Raw genomic sequence first — 12,757 nt, forward strand, 5'->3', positions numbered from 1 at the left:
TCCTGTACCACCTTCCTCCCTTTCCACCCTTCCCTCTCCCTGCTGACCTCCCCTGATAATGTTCCCCATATCTATAATCCTTTTCCCACTCTTGTTGCCTACTTAGTTTGCCTTTGTTTCAGTTCCCTAACTTCTGTTGTTGGTTGTTGTGATACAGTTTTCATTTTGATGTTTATAGTTTTGATCCTCCTTCTCCTACACAAGTCCCTTTAACATTTCACATAACAGTGGTTTGGATCTGATGAACTCCTTCAGTTTTACTTTGTCCTGGAAGCACTTTCTCTGCCCTTCAATTCTGAATGACAGCTTCGCTGGATAGAGTAATTGTGGTTGTAGGTTTTTGCTTTCCATTCCTTTGAATATTTCTTACCAGTTCCTTCTTGCCTACAGAGTTTCTTTTGAGAAATCAGCTAATAGTCTTATTGGGACCCCTTTGTACATAATTTTTCTCTCTTGTTGCTTTTAAGATTCTCTCTTTATCCTTAATTTTTGACATTTTGATTATAATGTGTCTTGGTGTGGTTCTCCCAGGGTTCAGTTTTTTTTTGTAACTCTCTGTGCTTCCCTGGATCTGTAAGTCTATTTTCTTCCCCAAGTTAGGGAGGTTCTGTTTCATTATTTTTTCACATAATTTTTTAAATTCTAGTTCTTCTTCTTTACCTTCTGGCAACCCTATGATTCGGATGTTGGCCCACTTATAGGTTTTCCATAGGTTTCTGAGCCTCTCCTCATTTTTCTCATTTTCCTCATTTCTCATGTCCTCTTTCTGCACTGGTTGACTGTTCCTTCCCTATGTTCCTATTTGCTTATTTGATCCCTGGTTTTCCTTCCCTCACCACTTGTTTTGTCTGTGTTTTCACTAATTTCAGCAGGACTTGCTTTCACTCCTTCCTTGTCTTAAGATCTGCTGTTAGATCTGTAAGCATTCTTATAACTAAAGCTCTGAACTGTGCCTCAGAAAGTTTTCCTATCTGCTGATCCATTAGATTAGATATTTGCTGTCTTGTCAGCTGCATGACTGGGATCTCTCATGATCTGTGCCATCCTGACAGTTTTGTGTTTACTTTTGCTTCCTGGGTGGGGCGGTCACACCTTCTATGCTATAGGGGGTAGAGCCCCATTCACTCATCACTACCTGGTGACCCTTCTCACCACGCTGTAGCATTTTGTGTGTGGGGGTGGGGTTCCAAGGTGGATTCTTGCCATTTACTCTCCGCTGAAAGACTGGGAGCTTCTTCCTCCATCCCCACCCCTCTGGCCTTCACAGTCCGCGGCAATGAGGGTTGCTTTCCCTGGAATTGGAATCGCGAGCTGATGGGTCTGGTCTGCAGCCAGGGGTGCTCTCCAGGTGTTTTTTACCTCTTTTTAAATACAGGTGTCTGTGCTTCCCACCGCAGCTGCTGCCACCAGCACAGCTTGACCTCTCTGCCCTGGTTTTGCTCCTCCTACCCATCCAGATGAGCACCACTTGTTTATAACCTTATACATTGTACTTCCATGTAGTTTTATTTTCTGAAATTTTTGGTTATTTCTGGTTTTGCAGTAGATGTATTCCTTCTTAGTTGTGGAGGGAGACGGAAGGTGTCAGTCTTAGCATCCATCTTGGCTGGAAGTCTGGTTGGCTTATTTTAGTTAGCATAATGTTCTCCTGGTCCATCCATGCTGTTGCAAAGGGTAAAAATTTCTTCTTTTTTATGAGGAAGTAATATTCCATTGTGTAAATGCCCCATAGTTGTTTTATTCGTTCATCTATTGATGGACATTTGGGCTGCTTCCATATCTTGGTGATTGTAAATAATGCTGCAGTGAACATAGGGGTGCTTATGTTATGTTATTTTGAATTAGTGTTTTGGGATCCTTCAGATATATCCCCAGAAGTGGGATCACTGGGTCAAAAAGCACATCCACTTTTAATTCTTTGAGTTATCTCCATACTGCTTTCCACAGTGGTTGCACCAATCTGCATTTTCACCAACAGTGCAAGAGTGTTCCCCTTTTTCCACATCCTCACCAGCACATGTTGTTTGTTGATTTATTGATAATAGCCATTCTGACAGATGTGAGATAGTATGTCATTGTGGTTTTAATTTGCATTCCTCTGATGATTAGTGACTTGGAGCATCTTTTCATATATCTATTGACAAACTGTATGTCTTCTTTGAGAAGTGTCTGTTTAGGTCCTTTGCTTATTTTTTAATTGGGTTGTTTGTATTTTGGTGTTGAGTTTTCTAAGCTTTTATAAATTTTGGATATTAAACCCAAATATGAGATATTAAACCCATATTATCAGATGTATCAGTGAATATGTTCTCCCATTCAGTGGCTTGTCTTTTCATTTTGTTCAGTTTCTTTTGCTGTGCAAAAACTTTTCAGTTTGATGTAGTCCCATTTGTTTATTGTTTTCTTTTGTTTCCTTTGCCTGGCGAGATATATCTGATAAAATATTGCTATGAGCAATGTCCAAAATTTTGCTGCCTATGTCTTCTCCAGGATTTTTATGGTTTCAGGTCTAACATTTAAATCTCTAGTCCATTTTGAATTTATTTTTGTGTGTTGTGTAAAAAGGTGGTCTAGTATTATTTTCCTGTATGTATGTATCTGTCCAATTTTCCCAACACCATTTATTGAGTAAACTATCTTTAGCCTGTTGTATTGCTTCCTCTGGCAAATATTAATTGACTATAAAAATGTGGGTTTATTTCTGGACTCTCTATTGTATTCCATTGATCTATGTGTCTGTTTTTAATGCCAGTACCATATTGCTTTGATTACTGTGGCCTTACAGCATAGTTTGATATTGTTCTTTCTCAGGATTGCTGTTGCTATACAGGGGCTTTTGTTGTTCCATATAAATTTTTGAAATATTTGTTGTAGTTCTGTGAAACACATCATTCAGATCTTGATAGGAATTATGTTGTATATATAGATTGCTTTGGGTGGTATGGAGATTTTAATAATGTTAATTCTTCCTATCCATGAACACAGTATTTGTGTCCACTTCTTTGTGTCTTCTTCAAGTTCATTCTTCAGTGTCTTATAATTTTCCTAGTACAGGTCTTTTACATCCTTGAAAATAAAGATTTCAATGTAAATCTTTTTTTTAACAGGAAAACTTAGTTCAGGATTCCCAGAAGCAGACTCGGAATAAGTGATTTGTTATTGAGTCTTCTCAGGAGAAAGTGTTAAGCAAAGCAAGACTGGTAAGGAGAAAGAAGCCAAAACAAGGCAAATTTCTGATAGACAGTCTTAGATGGCAGCTATTAGATGTAAAAGTATGTGTCAGTTGGGAGAATGGTGCTCAAAAAATACTTAAAAAGATGTGAGACTATCTGGGCAGAGTACTGACAATGTCCACTACGTAATGTTTCTGAGAAAGTTTATCTCTGTGAAGCATTTTAAAGAAAATATTAAATATATTGCCTAAGCCAGTTATAAATAAAGAAATTTTTGGTTTTCATAATCTAACTTTAGGTCAGTAAATTAAATTTTTGAGTTACAACAAAAAATGAGGTTTGGAGCCTAAAGATGATAAAACTGTAGCTGTTCAGGGACTATAAAATGGTATGCTCTGAATGAGGAAATATCATTTTTGGTGGAAATAAATAAAAGAAAAATGAGAAAATTACACTAACTGTTAGTAAACTGTGCATGGGTAAATTATAGACAGATTGAGAATGAAAGATTTAGAAGATTAACAATCCAAATTAGTGAAAGATCAGAAAAGAATGGACCTTTCTGAGAACTGAGTGTTTTATACAACCCTGTATGAGCCACAAATTAAAATAGTATTAACACTATCTAAGTACCCAGGAAAGTCAATATTACTCTTAGAGTGTCCTCAAAGAGGTCTCACTCTGAGAAATGACAGACATTGAGAATGACTGTACAGGGTCTCTGTGGAAAAGGTTGATAAAGAGAGTTGTGTGATATTTTTAGCCAGTAGATGTGTTGAGATCTGGCTAGATCACTGTGCATGACTTAGTTACTACTAGTCACTGAAGACAAAACAACTCATGCAAATTGAAGACTTGCTATTTATTTTCATGTCATATACACAAAGAAGCACTCTAGGTTCAATGAGAAATAGTCTTCAAAACACCTTGTGGAAGCTTCTCCAGGGCAAGCATAGGGATTACATATGTCTAGTCTATGTAAAGTAATGTCATGAGGAGTAATAAGTAATAGTAGATGAGGTGGGTTATATGTCTTGACAACATTTTGGACAAGAAATGTTTGAAAATGTATTTTAGACTAGCAATGTATTATCTTTGCCTCTAAATTACCTTGTGCTCTGTGACTGAGTGATACTGGCAGATATCTTTAATTGAAGTGCTTTATTCCAGTTTGGCATGATTGTTCTGCAAGACAGCTTTTGGATAAGAAAACTTTTCGAACTATTTACCACAGGAAGACTAGTTTTGCTTTTGGAATACACCATCTCATTAAGAGACTGAAGTTTCAATACTTCATGTTTGTCTTCACTGGATTGTATAAATAGAACTCTGCCATTACCAAATCATATGCTATTTTTATTTTTCAAGATCTATATTTCACAACCATCACTTAAATAAAACATTACAGAAGAAAAAAAAAGTAATTTGGAGCATCTCATTCTTAGATATGTATTGAATAAATCTACTGTGCAACTAGTTTCTGTTTCAATTTATTTTTCCTGGTTTTGGTCATAGTTCAGTAACATTTAGGAGAAAGTGTTACATGGTAGCTAATGTGATATAGAAAACCTACTCCTTACACCGCTGAATTTATCAGAAAAATTGAAATAAACAGAAAACTCTCCCCTCAGAAAGACATTATAAATTCAAATAAGAAAATATAGCATAAGCTATTTTTGACTTTCACATAACTTTTAGCTTCCGATCATTAGCATTAGTAATCATTAGCTTAGTTAATGAAAAAAATAAAATATTTATAATATTGAAAATATGAGCAACTAGCAAAGCAAATCATTTTCAGTTACAAAATCACAATTCTTCTGAAACTGCTGAATCCACCCACCAAAAAATCATTCCAAATCTTCATAGTGTATATAAGCCTTAATGACTTTTATGGATGAACAATAAATTCCATGTTCAATGCAAGATGATACAAAATTTAGAGTTTTAATTGCAATCATCTATGTGAACTTTAAAAAATTCTAAAGTAGTTTTTATAGTAGGATTTTACTTGCATTAGCCAAACTGTTTTACTATACATTCAGAGTATTATCTATGAATTTTGGTGCTTTTAATTTTAAAAAAACACCTAATTTTTAGAAAAGTTTTAGTTTTACAATGAAATTAAGTAGAAGGTACAGAAAATTCTCCTATATACCTTTTTTCCACACATGTATAGTATCCTCCATTATTAACTCATTCACCAAAGTGATACATATCTTTTTACCAAGGATGAACCTACATTGACACATCATAATCAATCAAACTCCATGGTTTACCTTAGGATTAACTCTTGGTGTTGTGCACTCTATGGGTTTGGACAAATGTATAATGGCATGTATCCCATCATTGTAATATCATACAGAGCATTTTCATTGCCCTAAAAATTTTCTGTTCTCCACCTATTCATCTCCTCTACAACTCTACTTCCCTCAATTCTGGCAACCACTGATCTTTTTACTATCTCCACAGTTTTGCCTTTTACAAAATGTCAGACAGTTACAATTACTCAATACATAAACTTTTCAGATAGGCTTCTTTCACATAGGTAAGACAAATATAAATAAACATTTAAGATTTCTCATGTCTTTTCATGGCTTGATAGGTCATTTCTTTTTAGCACTAAATAATATTCTATTGTCTGGATGTACCACAGCTTATTTATCCATTCACCTACTAAAGCCTATGTTGGTTGCTTCCAAGTTTTGGCAATTATGAATAAAGCTGCTAGAAGCATTTTTATTTTTTTTATGGACATCAGTTTTCAATCCCTTTGGATAAATACTAAAGAATGTGATTTCTGGATCATGTGGTAAGAGTTTGTTCAGTTTTGTAAAACTGCCAAACTGTCTTCCAAAGTGGCTATATCATTTTGCAGTCCCACCTGCAATGGATGAGAGAATTCCTGTTGCTCCACATCCTCACCAGCATTTGGTGATATCGGTGTTCCAGATTTTGGCAATTCAAATAGGCATATGGTAGTTATCTCATTGTTGTTGTTATAATCATTTCCTTGATGGCATGTGATGTGAAGCACCCCTTCATATTTGCTACCTGTATATCTTCTTTGGTGAGATGTCTGTCAAAGCCTTTGGCCCATTTTTTAATCTGTTGTTTTTTTATAATTGTTGAGTTTTAAGAGTTCTTTGTCTATTTTGAATAATAGTCCTGTATCAGATGTGTGGTTTACAAATATTGTCTTGCAGTTTTGGGCTTTTTTTATTCTCTTGACAATGTCTTTTACATAGCAGAAGTTTTTAATTTTATTCTTTCTTTCATGAATTGTATTTTCAGTGTTGTATTTAAAAAAACATCACCATATCCAAGGTCATTTAGGCTTTCTTCTATGTTATAGGAGTTTTATAGGTTTGTATTTTACATTTAAGCCTGTTATACACTTTGAGTAAGTTTTTGTGAAGGGTGTAATGTCTGTATCTAGGTCACTTATTTGCATATGGATGTCTAGTTGTTCCAGCACCTTTTTTTTTTTTAAAGAGCTATCTTTGCTACATTGTATTGCCTTTGCTCCTTTGTCAAAGATCAGTTTACTATATTCATATGGCATTACTTCTGGACTCTCTGTTTTGTCCTGTTGATCTTTCTGTTATTTCACCAATACCATACTGTCTTGGTTACTGCAAGTTATAGTAAGTCTTAATGTCAAGTAGCTTCAGTTCTCCAACTTAGTTCTTCAATTTTGTGCTGGCTATTTAGAGTACTTTGCCTCTTCACATGAATTTTAGAATAAGTTTGTCAATATCCAGAAAATAACTTGCTAGGGTTTTGATTGGAATTACATTGAGTCTATAGTTCAAGTTGGGAAGAACTAACATTTTTACAATATTGAGTTTTCCTATGTATGAACATAAAATATATCTCCATTTATTTATTTTATTTCTTTTAAATATTTTATTGATAATGCTTTTACAGTTGTCCCAATTTCTTTTCCCTTTACTCTTCTCTACCCAGCACTACTCCGCCCTCCAGCAGTACCCCTCTTAGTTCATGTCCATGGATCATGCACATAAGTTTTTTGAATTTACACTTTCCTTTACTATTCTTAACATTGCCTGTCTATTCTGCTATCTCCTACTATGCTTCATAATTACTGCACCATTTCCCTCCTTCTCCTTCCAGCTGATACCCCTCCACATGCTCCCAATACCTATGATTCTGTTCTCACTCTGGTTGTCTGCTTAGTTTGTTTTTGTTTTTATTTTTTAGATTCTGTTGTTGATAGTTGTGAGTATATTGTCATTTTAATGTTCATAATTTTGATCTTCTTCTTTTTCTTAAGTCCCTTTAACACTTCATTTAATAAGGGCTTGGTGATGATGAACTCCTTTTGTTTTGCCTTGTCTGGGAAGCACTTTACCTGGTCTTCCATTCTAAATGATAGCCTTGCTGGATAGAGTAGTCTTGGTTGCAGGTCCTTGCTTTTCTTCACTTTGAATACTTCTTGCCAGTCCCTTCTTTTGAGTTTCTTTTGAGAAATCTGCTGATAGTCTTATAGAAACCCCATTGCAGGTAACTCTCTTCATTCCTCTTGCTGCTTTTAAGATTCTCTCTTTATTTTTAACCTTTGGCAATTTAATTATGATGTGTCTTGGTGTGCTCTTCTTTGGGTCCAACTTGTTTGGAACTCTCTGTGGTTCTTGGACTCAAGTTTCTGATCTACATTATTTCCTTCTCTTTAAAGAACTTCTTTAAACAATTTTTACAAGGCAGATCTACGGGCAATAACTTTTCTCAGTTTGTGTAGAAAAATATTTATTCCCCCTTCCTTTTTGAAAGATAATTTCATAGGGTACAGAATTTTAGGTTGGCGGGCTTTTTCTTTAAAAATTCATTATTCTTGCTTGCATGTTTCTGAGAAGAAGTCTATGCAATTTCTACTTGGTGTAAATCTTACAATAATGTTTTAACTTTCAGAGTTATCTACACTGCACCTCCAGAAATTCATCAACTATAGTTCATGTTTTCCTATCCTGGAACTGGTTCCCAAAGTGATTTCCATCTTTGAGTCTCTGCTATGGTAATCAGTGACCCCCTATTTTTACCTGTCTGTCTTTCTAATCTTGGGGGCAGCAGTTTGCCATGTGTCCTCACCTCTCTTAGGAATCTAAAAAAAGTTGTTGATTTTCAGCCTGTTCATCTTTGTATTTGTTATGACTTCCAAGATTCTTACATGAGGAATGTCTCTTTTTGTTTCTTTTCATCATAATTTTTTTTCTTTTTGGATAAATTTATTTTATGTTTTGCAATCTATTAAAATAATTAATTGATCATAGAAATAAATTATTATTTATAGTAAAATGGAGGTCTACCCTTGGAACCATTTCTTGCAGTACTGTGTAAGTGAAGAAATAAAGCTTTGGGTTTTTATTCTACTCCTAATGAGCTTTGTGATAAGATCTTAGGCAAGTTATTTAACCTATCAAAGCCTTACTTTTCATATCTGTAATTAAGAAATAATAATACATATCTTAAAACATTATTCTGGTCTTGATAAAGACTTCTGGCCAAGATGGAGGTGTAGACAGACATGCTGCATCACCATCCACAACTAAAAAGGAATACAACTACCTCAAAACTAGAAACAACCAGAAGTTCCAGAAAAGCAAACTGCATGGAAGTCCAGCAAACAAAGATATAAAGGAGAAATACTCATCAAGACAGGTAGGAGGGGCGGAGCTGGGGTAGATAGCATGCGGTGTGGTGATGGCATCAACAGCAGCAGCAACAGCAGCAGCAGCAGCAGCAGCAGCAGGCTGGCGGAGGGTGCAGTCACACATTTTAGAAAGTCAGGAGGAACACCTCTGGAGCATTCCCAGCTCCTGACCAGACCGTGCAGCTCATGGTCCCAGCACTGGGGGAAATCAAGCGTCATTGATTCTGACTGTGCAGACCAGTGAGGGGTTGGAGTGGAGGCAGAAACTGCTGGTCTCTCAGCAGAGTCCACTTGTTTAAAGGGCCCCCATGGTCCTAGAACATCAGCAGACCCAACCACTCTGGGAATGACGGCCAAGGCAGCAGCTAGAGAGACATCAGTCCCATAGGGAAGTGGGAGAGGTGCCTGGAAAAGGGGTGAGTGCTGGGCAGGTGGCATTGTTCCCTCTCAGATCACTTCCCCCCATACAGCGTCATAACATGGTGAAACAGGTCACCTTGTACTGACAAAATTCTAAGGCTCTGCCCCTTACAACATAACAAGAGAGACAGATCTACCTGGGATGTGGAGGGAAACAAACACAGGAGCCTGTCAGAATGATAAGACAGAAGTATGGCCCCAAAGGGGGAACGCATCAAGGTTCCAGTGGGAGAACTAAGCGACAAGGAGATATACAACCTAACAGATGCAGAATTCAAAACACTGTTGATAAATATGCTCACAGGCTTGACAGATATGTTTGAGTATGGCAGACGCATGAGAGAAGAAGTGAAGGCTATGCTAAGTGAAATGAAGGAAAATCCACACAAAACCAATGGTGAAGAGAAGGAAACCGGGGTTCAAATCAATGAGTTGGAAAATAAGGAAGAAAAAAGTCAACCAGTGCAGAATGAGAAAGCAAGAATTGAAAATAATGAGAGAAACCTTCCAAGTTTTGCAAAAGAAATGGACATGCGGGTCTGGGAAGCATGGAGTGTCCTGGGTGAGCTGGATCCGGAGGGGACCACACCAGGACGCATCATGATTGAGAGCCAAAGGTGGAAGATAAAGAGAAAGTCCTGGGGGCAGCAAGAGAGAGGTGGAGAGTTGCCTACAGGGGGGGTGCCTATAGGACTATCAGCTGATTTCTCAGAGGACACTTTGCAGGCAGGAAGGAATTGGCAAGCAGTATTCAATGTGATGAAAGGCAACCTGCAAACAGGATTACTCTATCCAGCAAAGGTATCAGTTGGAATGGAAGGACAGATGAAGTGCTTCCCAGACAAGGTAAAGCTAAAGGAGCTCATCATCAGCAACCCATTATATGAAATGTCAAAGGGACTTACTTAAGAAAAAGAAGATCAAAACTATGAACACTAAAATGACTACAAACTCACAACTATCAACAACTGAATCTAAAAAGGAAAAACAAAATCCAACTAAGCAAACCAAAATAGAAACAGAATCAGAGGTATGGGCATCATTTGGAGGGTTATCAGCTGGGAGCAGGGAGGGGGAGAAATGGGGATATGGTGCAGGGATTAAGAAGCATAACTGTCTACAAAATAGGCAGGGGGAGTTAACAATAATATAGGAAAGGGTGAAGCCAAAGAACTTATATGCACAACCCATGGACATAAACTAAGGGGGGTGGGATTGCTAGAGGGAATGGGGATACTGGGTGGAGGGGAGCAAAGGGGGAAAAAATGGAACTACTGTAACAACATAATCAACAAAACATACTTAAAAAAGACCAAAACATTATTTTAACAATTAAATGAATAATATATACAATTGCCCAATAGTGCAATATATACAAATTTCAGAGCTTCATTGCTGAGCATGTTATTAGGGTTATTTCATATCTGTAACATTTTGAAAAATAGCATGATTAATCAACTGATTGGGGAAACATGGCCTAACAGATAACATATAGATCATTTATATTGACCATGACCATGTCCATAATGGTTGAGTTGACTGGCTTTAATATGTACTATCTTGTGTTTTCCAAGGTTAAGTTATGACTTCTGAGGAGATAATCAATTTTTTTTACATTGATAAGCTATCATTTTCCTATAGATTGCACTTACAGTAAATAATATTTTAGTATAGTAATTGTGGAATGTCTTCTTCCCTCTGCTTCCTGGCACTAGTTTGTGTCTTCCTAATCACTTGAGTAATAGAACCTAGCAGGCTGGAGTCGTGACATATACTGCTGAGATGCAAGAAGTCATCACCAGCTTTCAGCTTTATATTAGGCTTTTAAAAAACTCCACAGTAGAAACAATATTCTTGAAATCATAGCCTTTCTTTGTAGAAGATTGGGCATTTTGAGAGAAGAAAAATTTTGCTGAGTTCCAAAGCACTGAGAGCCAAAAATCAGAGTAGGGAAAAGGATATAAATAGAATAACAAGCTCTCAAGAGGGAAAATTTGGCCAACATACAGAAAGAGAGATTTAAATAGAACCCCAAGAGGCCTTGTGATTGGACAAGGAGGTTGGCTGGATTGACTGGAGAAAACCATGGCTGATACAGTGTGGACAAAAAATGATATTTAAGATGAAGAAGGATGGATTACACCTCTGCTGAGGCCAGTGAGGTCAGAAAATTACACTTAGACCAGGACCCTTTTGCTTATGACAAAGCAATATAAGTCCCCCAGGAACTTAGACCTCTTCCAAGAAATACATGAGGAAAAAGGAGGGAATTTTGAACTGAGTGCTACTCAAAAGGACTGAATTTTACATCAAAAGCATATGTGAGAAAGGCGATTAAGGAGTAGAATTCATATTCTAAGCTAATTTCAGTAATAGAGGAATTTTAAAAATTAATTTTCTAACTTTAGAGTTTGTGACCATGTTTAAAAAGCATATCCACTAAATGTATACATGATTAGGCTTACAGATAACTCCTTGGTTAATCTGAAAGTCTCTATCATCTGAAATGGTATACAAGAGCAAGGAGGAAAAAGTTTTTCTTTTTTTTAAACAATCACACAGCATTTATTGTCATTTGGTAATAACAAAAAGTTAATCAAAGTGATATGAACGAATGTTCAAGGACTACACCCACAACAAAGAACACCTAAAAAACACAAACTGTATTGCTTCTCAACAATTTCTTGCTTCATTAGTCACTTCTAGTTGGAGACACTTTGGAGGAGAGTAATATTATCTCCTTTTAGCATGATCCGATCTAGTTGTTTTCTTGACTTTGTTTTAGAATAAATTTCTTCTGCATCATCTAATACCAGGTTCATATATTCATCAAAACCAATGATACAGCCCTCTATTCGCATATTCACTTGCTCATAAAGCCACACCTGAATCCGAGATCTATTTTGCAAGTATCTAAAGATGAGGTCGATGGGCTGCACCATCATCTTCTGCACTTTTTGGTCCTGGCTGCGGTGCGCCATGCTTGAAGCTGACAAAAGACCTCACTACACCCCATGTTACCTCAAAAAAACTACTTCTGGAATCAGTTTTCTGTTTCAATCATCACAAAATTTAAAATTAGTACATGTGTTATTTTTTATCATGGATGTTTTTGAAAACTACACTAAAATTATTTTCGCAAACAGGGAACATTATCTTAAGCATTTATACCTATCTTTAATGTCTTATTTTTAAATTAAATTAATTTTTAAAAATTATGTTTTATATTCAATATTATTTTGTATTTGTTTCAGGTGTACAGAATAGTGGTTAGATAATTATATACACTACCAAGTGTCCTCTGTGATATTTCCAGTACTCAACCAGTACCATAGATAAAGGGGTGAACAAACGTAGGTTTACAGTTTTCTGTATGGAAAATAATACAATAATTAATAGATAATACAAGAGTAAACTTTTGTGTACTCACAACTAACTGTAAACCTACTTTTTCCTGCCTCTGTATCTAATGTGTGCTTTCGTGTGTGCAGAC

General features: G+C 36.4%; 1 pseudogene; it reads right to left on the minus strand.

The window, feature by feature from the left end:
* Positions 1-11,901: 11,901 nt before the first annotated feature.
* On the minus strand, positions 11,902-12,245 carry LOC149996117 (small nuclear ribonucleoprotein E pseudogene; annotated as a pseudogene).
* Between the last annotated feature and the right edge of the window lie 512 nt (positions 12,246-12,757).

This window comes from Furipterus horrens, unplaced genomic scaffold (genome assembly GCF_987537825.1).
Source record: "Furipterus horrens unplaced genomic scaffold, mFurHor1.1.pri manual_scaffold_12, whole genome shotgun sequence".
NCBI classification, from domain to species: domain Eukaryota; kingdom Metazoa; phylum Chordata; class Mammalia; order Chiroptera; family Furipteridae; genus Furipterus; species Furipterus horrens.